Here is a 7,037-nt window from a genome sequence, read left to right on the forward strand (position 1 = left end):
CTGGGCCCTGTGAATTCTCCTATGATTGAAAATTATTTTATTTGGGGGCAAATTTGAGCAACAAGTAAATTCCAGTTTCAGAGCATCAGTTTATTCTCAAATTGATTTACATCTGAAAGTAATTTTTGACAAATCCAATGTTTCATTGTCACTTAGACTGTCCACAGAAGGCTTTTTATGGTACTCAGGGAGAGTAGAAACATTTGTTGATGTTTGAAAATTCAAATGAAAATTTTTTATGATCTTTGAACAAGTGAAAAATGATGAAAAATGTTAACTTTATATTATGATGATTTAATAATTCTGTCTCTGTTTTCCTTAGCTTGTATTTGTATGGAAGTTTACATGCAAGTGAAAAATTATCAAACAGTTACATAGCTTATTAACCAAACTAGCAATTTTGCCTCCCCATTCACACCAATACTTGCCAGAGGCAATCATTGATCAATTCATGTAGGACTTGCACTTTTCCTTCTTGAACTTTCAGTTTCAGGGCTTATTAAATTCCCTTCATGGAAGGTGAAAGAGAGCTTAGCTTGCTTTTACTAGAACTGTTAACCATTAATGGTATATCTCTTATATTTGCATTCTTTTAAAACAGCTAAATAATAATTTTGATCATATGAACTTTGACTACTTACATAACTATTATTATGTTAAAGCTAGTGTCTATCTATATAACAAAATATTTTTTTCTCTAACAACTGTATGTTAGCCCTGACATCAATTTTTTTGGTTTATTTTATTGGTTTTTTAAAATATTTATCTCAAGGAGACACATGCCTTTGCATGTTCATCACAGCCCTATTTGTAGTAGCAAAGACATAGAATAAACCCAGGTGTCCATCAACAGTGGATTAAATAAAACAAATGCGGTACATATACACCATGGAATACTATGCAGCCCTAAAAAAGAAAAAGATTATTTTCTTTGCAGCAACATGGATGAAGTTGAGGGCTATTATCCTAAGCAAATTAATGCAGGAATAGAAAAGCAAATACTGGCTGGGCACAGTGGCTCACGCCTGTAATCCCAGCTGTTTGGGAGGCCAAGGTGAGTAGATCACTTGAGATCCAGAGTTCAAAACCAGCCTGGCCAACAGGGTGAAACCCTATCTCTGTTAAAATACAAAAATTAGTCAGACATGGTGGTGGGTGCCTGTAATCTCAGCTACTGGGGAGGCCGAGGCAAGAGAATCGCTTGAACACAGGAAGCGTAGGTTGCAGTGAGCCGAGATGGGGCCACTGCACTCCACCCTGGGCTACAGAGTGAAGCTATGTCTCAACAAATAAACAAATAATTAAATAGGCAAATACTGCATATTCTCACAAGTGGGAGCTAAACATTGTATACTCATGGACACGAAGATGGCAACAGTAGAAACTGGGGACCACCAGGAGAAAGACAGGAGAAGGGTTAAAAACTAACTACTGTATACCATGCTCAGTACCTGGATAATGGGATCATTTGTAACACAAACCTCAGCATCACCCAATATACCCAGGCACCAAACCTGCACATATACCCTTGAATCTAAAATAAAAGTTGAAAAGAAATGCTTATCACTAATTCATTCATAAACTGTCTTCCAATTGTTTGTTTCCTGTGAATACAATCAAAAGCTTCAGGCATTCTACCTATATTATGTTCTCTGTTGATTGCCTCTGCACTGTGCCGGTTTAGATTGGTTGTTGTCCAAGACTGCTGTACAGAATTTACTGCCATTTCCCATCATCATCAATGAGGGAACTTTCCTGAACTTTCTCTGCAGTTCAGATCATCTGCTTTGTGGATCTCAGGTCTTCTTCTTTATTGGATTATGGTAATTTTTTCTTATTTGAGCATCTCTTCCAATATCCTGAGAAAATGTGCAAGACAGAAAATGTTGTCAGGTTTGAAAATGTCCCTACTCCACCCTCATATTTAATTGAAAACATGACTAGGTATAGAATTCTAGGTTCCTCACAAAATTAAAAGGCATTTAAAAAAATTTTATCCTACCTTTGATGTCATTTTTAATAAATCCAATATCTTTCTTATTATGTATCCCCTCAATAATACCGGTTTACTTTTTATTTTGTTTTTCATTCTTTTAGGAAGCGTGTAATTTTCACAGTATTCTGAAATTTGAAGATAATATGCCTTGAGATGTATATATTTTCATTCACGTTGTGTTGGGTGCTTTAAGAGAATTTTCCATCTGGAATGCTTTTAGGGTGATGTCTTAAAATATTTGATGATTTTTTATTTTCTATCTTATACCTCTCATATTTTGTTGCTTTACTTGTTTTTTTAATTTTTGATATTTAAAAATATATGTATTTGTGTAATTTATTTCCTTGATGTGGGTGAGGGTATGTATTTATTAGTTTGATGTGGGTGTATGTGTGAGAGAACATGTACATGCATACATACCTTTCAAATATCTCTTATTGGTTTCCTAATGATTCCTTTCTTCCATTCTTTTGGATAATTTATATATATGTATTCATTTTGGAAAATTAACAATACAGAATGTTTTATCATAAAAAGGCATTACTTCCTCACTTCTCCCACGTGTATCCAGTCTTCGACTCTCAAAATAGGTGATTTTATAAATTCTGCAGAGATTTTTATACAAATTAAAATGCATGTTTCTCCTTTTGTACACAGAAGGGAGACTGCTTTCTTGCTTTTTGCACTTAATGAAATTTGCATGTCTTTTTTGGTGTCAGTACATAGGAAACTTCCTTTTTATATACAGTCATTTACTTAATGAGTCCTCTCTTCATGAACACTTGATTAACTGTCATCTCTTGTTCTGAAAATAATATTGCAATAAATAACCCTGCTTTTAAGCTGTTTAATGCATGGGCAAATATGCTGTAAGAAAATTCTCAATAGTGCAATTTCTAGGTCAAATGTTATATACATTTGCAATTTTGAGAGATAGTTCCAAAACTGCATGCCATACTAAGCTTTCGATTTTGTCAATTTAAAAGGCAGAAAAATAACGACATCTAGGCATATCTTTAATAATACAAAAAATACAAAATTTCTCTTATGATGAATGAAAACTGTTTTATATCGAGAAATCTTTGTATCATATTCTATGATTCTTGATTATTCTACAAATTGTTCATGTCTTTCACCAAGTTTTATTTTCTATTTAGTTATTAATCAGTGTTTAGTTTTTAAAAAATATGCATTGGGTAAATTAATTTTTGTTCATGATGTCGTTTATATTTTTTCCTATTTTTCCTTTGTCTTCTGATTTTACTTATGGTATTTTTATTTCTTATGCAATTAAAAAATTTTATGTATTCATACTTAATGCATATTTTATGAGTTTAGTGGTCTTCACCACTGCTATGAAATATTTTTCTATTTCAGTGCTTTTATAAGTCACTTTGACATTGAAATATTTATTTGTTTGGAGTTTACCTGCTATTAGCTGTAACTTATGAATTCAACTTCTTGTATTTTCTAACTTATGAATCTAACTTTCTTATATTACTCAAATGTCCCCACATCATTCATTTCATCTTTTCTACAATCATTATGAATGTTAGTTTAACTATTTCTTAAACAAACATTAATCAAATCTATTTTTAGATCCACCATCTCTCCTATTTCCAGAAATATCTGACTTCTGGAATTCTGAGCAATTTGCAAGTTTTGAGTTATAAATTATGTTCCTTTGATTTTTTTTCTAATTTTCCCAAAACTGGCCTAGGATTTAAGTTTCTAAGTTATGTCAATCACTAAGAAATTTTCCTTTTTTTCTAGATTTTAAAATGTTATTGCTATTGTTCTTTTCTTTATGTTAGTGGGTTTATAATTTAAAAAATATATTCACTGCATTTTAGGGGAGCTTTGGGAACAGATGAAGACAAATACACATATAAAATATCTCTTTACTTAGCTAGGTTTCATCTTCATATTAATATACAGTCATGCATCACTTGACAATGGGAATACATTCTGAGAAATGCATAACTAGGTGATTTCATTATTGTACCAACATCAATGAGTGTACTTATACAAACCTAGATGGTATACCCTACTGCACCTTCTATATGGCAGAGCCTATTGCTCCTTAGCTACAAGCCTGTACAGCACGTTACCGTGCTGAATCCTATAGGCAATTTTAACACATAATATTTGTGTATTTAAATAAATTTAAATATAGAAAAGGCACAGTAGAAATACACTATGAAAGATGTAAAAATGGTACACCTATATAAGGTACTTACTGGGAATGGAGCTTCCAGGACTGGCTGTTGCTCTGAGTGAGTGAGTGAGTGAGTGAGTGGTGAGTGAGTGTGAAGGTCTAGGATGTTACTGTATGCTACTATAGACTTTATAAACACAGGCTATACTAAATTAAGAAAATATTTTCAATAAGTTAAACAGCTCACTGTAACTTTTTTTACTTTATAAACTTTTAAATTTTGTCTTAACTTTTTGACTCTTTTGTAATAACACTTAGCTTAAAGTGTGGCAAGAGAATAGGGTCTTGAGGCAGGGAACCTAAGGCTGATTTGTACTGACTGAATATCAGAGGCTACTCCCTTTTCAACCCCTCCTTCTTCTGTGTGGCAGTTGCTGCGTGGCAGTTGCAACCCCTCGTGTTTCTGCGTGGCAGTTTCTGCGTGGCAGTTTCTGCGTGGCAGTTTCTGCGTGGCAGTTTCTGCGTGGCAGTTGCAACCCCTCCTTTTTCTGCGTGGCAGTTGAAAAGGAAAGTACCTCCAACCGGTTCCCTCCTGCAACCAATCAGACTGATGGGCGGCCACTACTTCATTTGCGCAGAATGAACCAGTGGGAAACCTATAGAGGATATTTAAACCCCAGAGAATTCTGTAATCAATGCCTTGAGCCGCTTGCTCAAGCCCTTTCCTTCCCTATGGGGTGTACTTTGTTTAAATCCCTGCCTTCACTGCCTTGCTTTGTTTGTGTGTTTTGTTCAATTCTCTGTTAAAAACGCCAAGAACCTGGACAACTACCCTAAACAGGCAATAAAAGCACAAACACATTGTACACAAAAATATTTTCCTTCTGTATATCTTTATTCTAGAAGCTTTTTTCTATTTTTTTATTTTTTATTTTTATATTTTTTTGCTGTTAAAACTTTTTTTTGTTAAAAAGTAAGACCAAAACACACGTTAGCCTGGGCCTACACAGGGTCATTAAGACATCACTAAGCAACAGGAATTTTTTCAGATCCATTATAATCTTATGGGACCACAGTGTATATGCGGTCTGTTGTTGACCAAAATATTGTAGTGTGACACAATAATGGGGTGAGGATATTATTCTCTTTTATTATCTTATATAATTTTTAAATGCCATCAGATAAAACACAGAAGGGGGCACAGAGCTGCCTGGTCCTGCAGCTATACTGGAGTGAGGTGGTGCTGCCAACCACTGGAAGCTGAAGTCCACAGGCTCTATTCAGTCAAGGGGTGATGAACTCTCTTTGGGTCTGGAGACAGGCTGGAACTGGGGTGAGAGTAAGTAAAGAAAGTCAAGTGAGTAGAAAACATTGGGTGAAGACAGAGAGTAGATTCACTGCTGTAAAGAACTACCTGAGACTGGGTAATTTTTAAAGAAAATATGTTTAATTGACTCACAGTTCTGCATGACTGGGAAGTCCTCGGAAACTTACAATCATGGTGGAAGGAGAAGCAAGCACCTCCTTCACAAGGTGGCAGGAGAGGCTAGGGGAAAGCACCACACATTTATCAAACAGCCAGATCTCCTGAGAGCTCTATCAGGAGAAGAGCAAGGGAGAAGTCTTGCCCTCAGGACTCAGTCACCTCCCACCAGGTCACTACCCCAGCACATTGGAATTACAATTCGATATGAGATTTGGGTGGTGACATAGAGCCAAACCATATCAGAGCAGATAAAGAGAGGTTGATGAATGGGTACCAATATTCATTAGGTGGAAGAAATAAGTCCTGGTGTTAGATAGAGCAGTAGGGTGACTATAGTTAACAGTTCAAAATAGCCAGAAGAGAAAAATTCAAGTGTTCCTAACATCAATAAAATATAGATATTTAAGGTGTTGGATATTCTATTTACCCTCATTGGATTATACGAGGGTATCAAATCACATGTACCCTGAAAATATGTATATCTATTACAGATCAATTTAAAATAATTTTAAAGAGATATCATTAAAAAAAAGAAAAGGTTTGGTGAAATTTTAGCAGCTGTCCTGAGGGGGAGCTTGCGAGGACCAGATCAGTGTTTATGACTAAACTCTGTAAGTTTGTAATATAAAGGTGTCTATCTGATGTTGTCAGGATTACCTTCCTAATTAATCAATAGGAATAGTCTTTATGTTTCTTCAAGATACTCGGAGTCACATTTTGGTTTTCTTTTGTTTTTATTTTGGAGACAGGCTCTTGCTCTGTTGCCCAGGCTGGGGTGCAGTGGCATGACCATAGTTCACCACAACCTCCACTTTCTGGGCTCATGCAGCCCTCCCATCTCAGCCTCCGAAGCAGCTGGGACTATGACATGTGCCACCATGCCCAGCTGTTTTTGTGTGTTTTTTTGTAGAGATAGGGTTTTGCCATGTTGCCCAGGCTGTGTTCAACTTTTGGACTCAAGCTATCCACCTCTCTTGGCCTCCCAAAGTACAGGGATTCCAGGTGTGATCCACCATGCCCAGGCCCACATCTATTTTTTGCATGTGACTTTGTTGAGCTGGACCATGTGTTATTCTGTTTTCTAGTTAAGAAATTCATTTGTTTATAATAGCTTTGATAGTTCCAAAATAATTCTAGAATATACATTAGAAATTAATATAAATTTACATGCTATATCTGCAAAGACAGAGTAAAATTTAAAACAAATAATAAGTAGGTGGAAACAAGATCTAGCTGACTTTGTAAAATCCCTTTTTGAGGAAAGCTTGATCCACACCGAAATTCTAATTTACAGGTGTATTAATCTGTTCTCATGCTGCTAATAAAGACATACCAAAGACTGGGTAATTTATAAAGGAAAGAGGTTTAATGGACTCACACTTCTGCATGGCTGAGGA

The 7,037-nt window shown here is 35.4% G+C and overlaps 1 long non-coding RNA gene across 1 annotated transcript; it reads right to left on the reverse strand.

Moving 5' to 3' along the window:
* Positions 1–69: 69 nt before the first annotated feature.
* Positions 70–4,706, reverse strand: LOC116456995 (uncharacterized). Its single transcript, XR_004244868.2, has 3 exons — positions 4,535–4,706; positions 2,728–2,730; positions 70–1,859 (listed from the first exon to the last, which is right to left on the reverse strand). It is a non-coding gene; the product is annotated as an uncharacterized LOC116456995 (long non-coding RNA).
* Positions 4,707–7,037: the final 2,331 nt, after the last annotated feature.

This window comes from Hylobates moloch, unplaced genomic scaffold, assembly GCF_009828535.3.
Source record: "Hylobates moloch isolate HMO894 unplaced genomic scaffold, HMol_V3 SCAFFOLD_17, whole genome shotgun sequence".
Lineage (NCBI taxonomy): Eukaryota > Metazoa > Chordata > Mammalia > Primates > Hylobatidae > Hylobates > Hylobates moloch.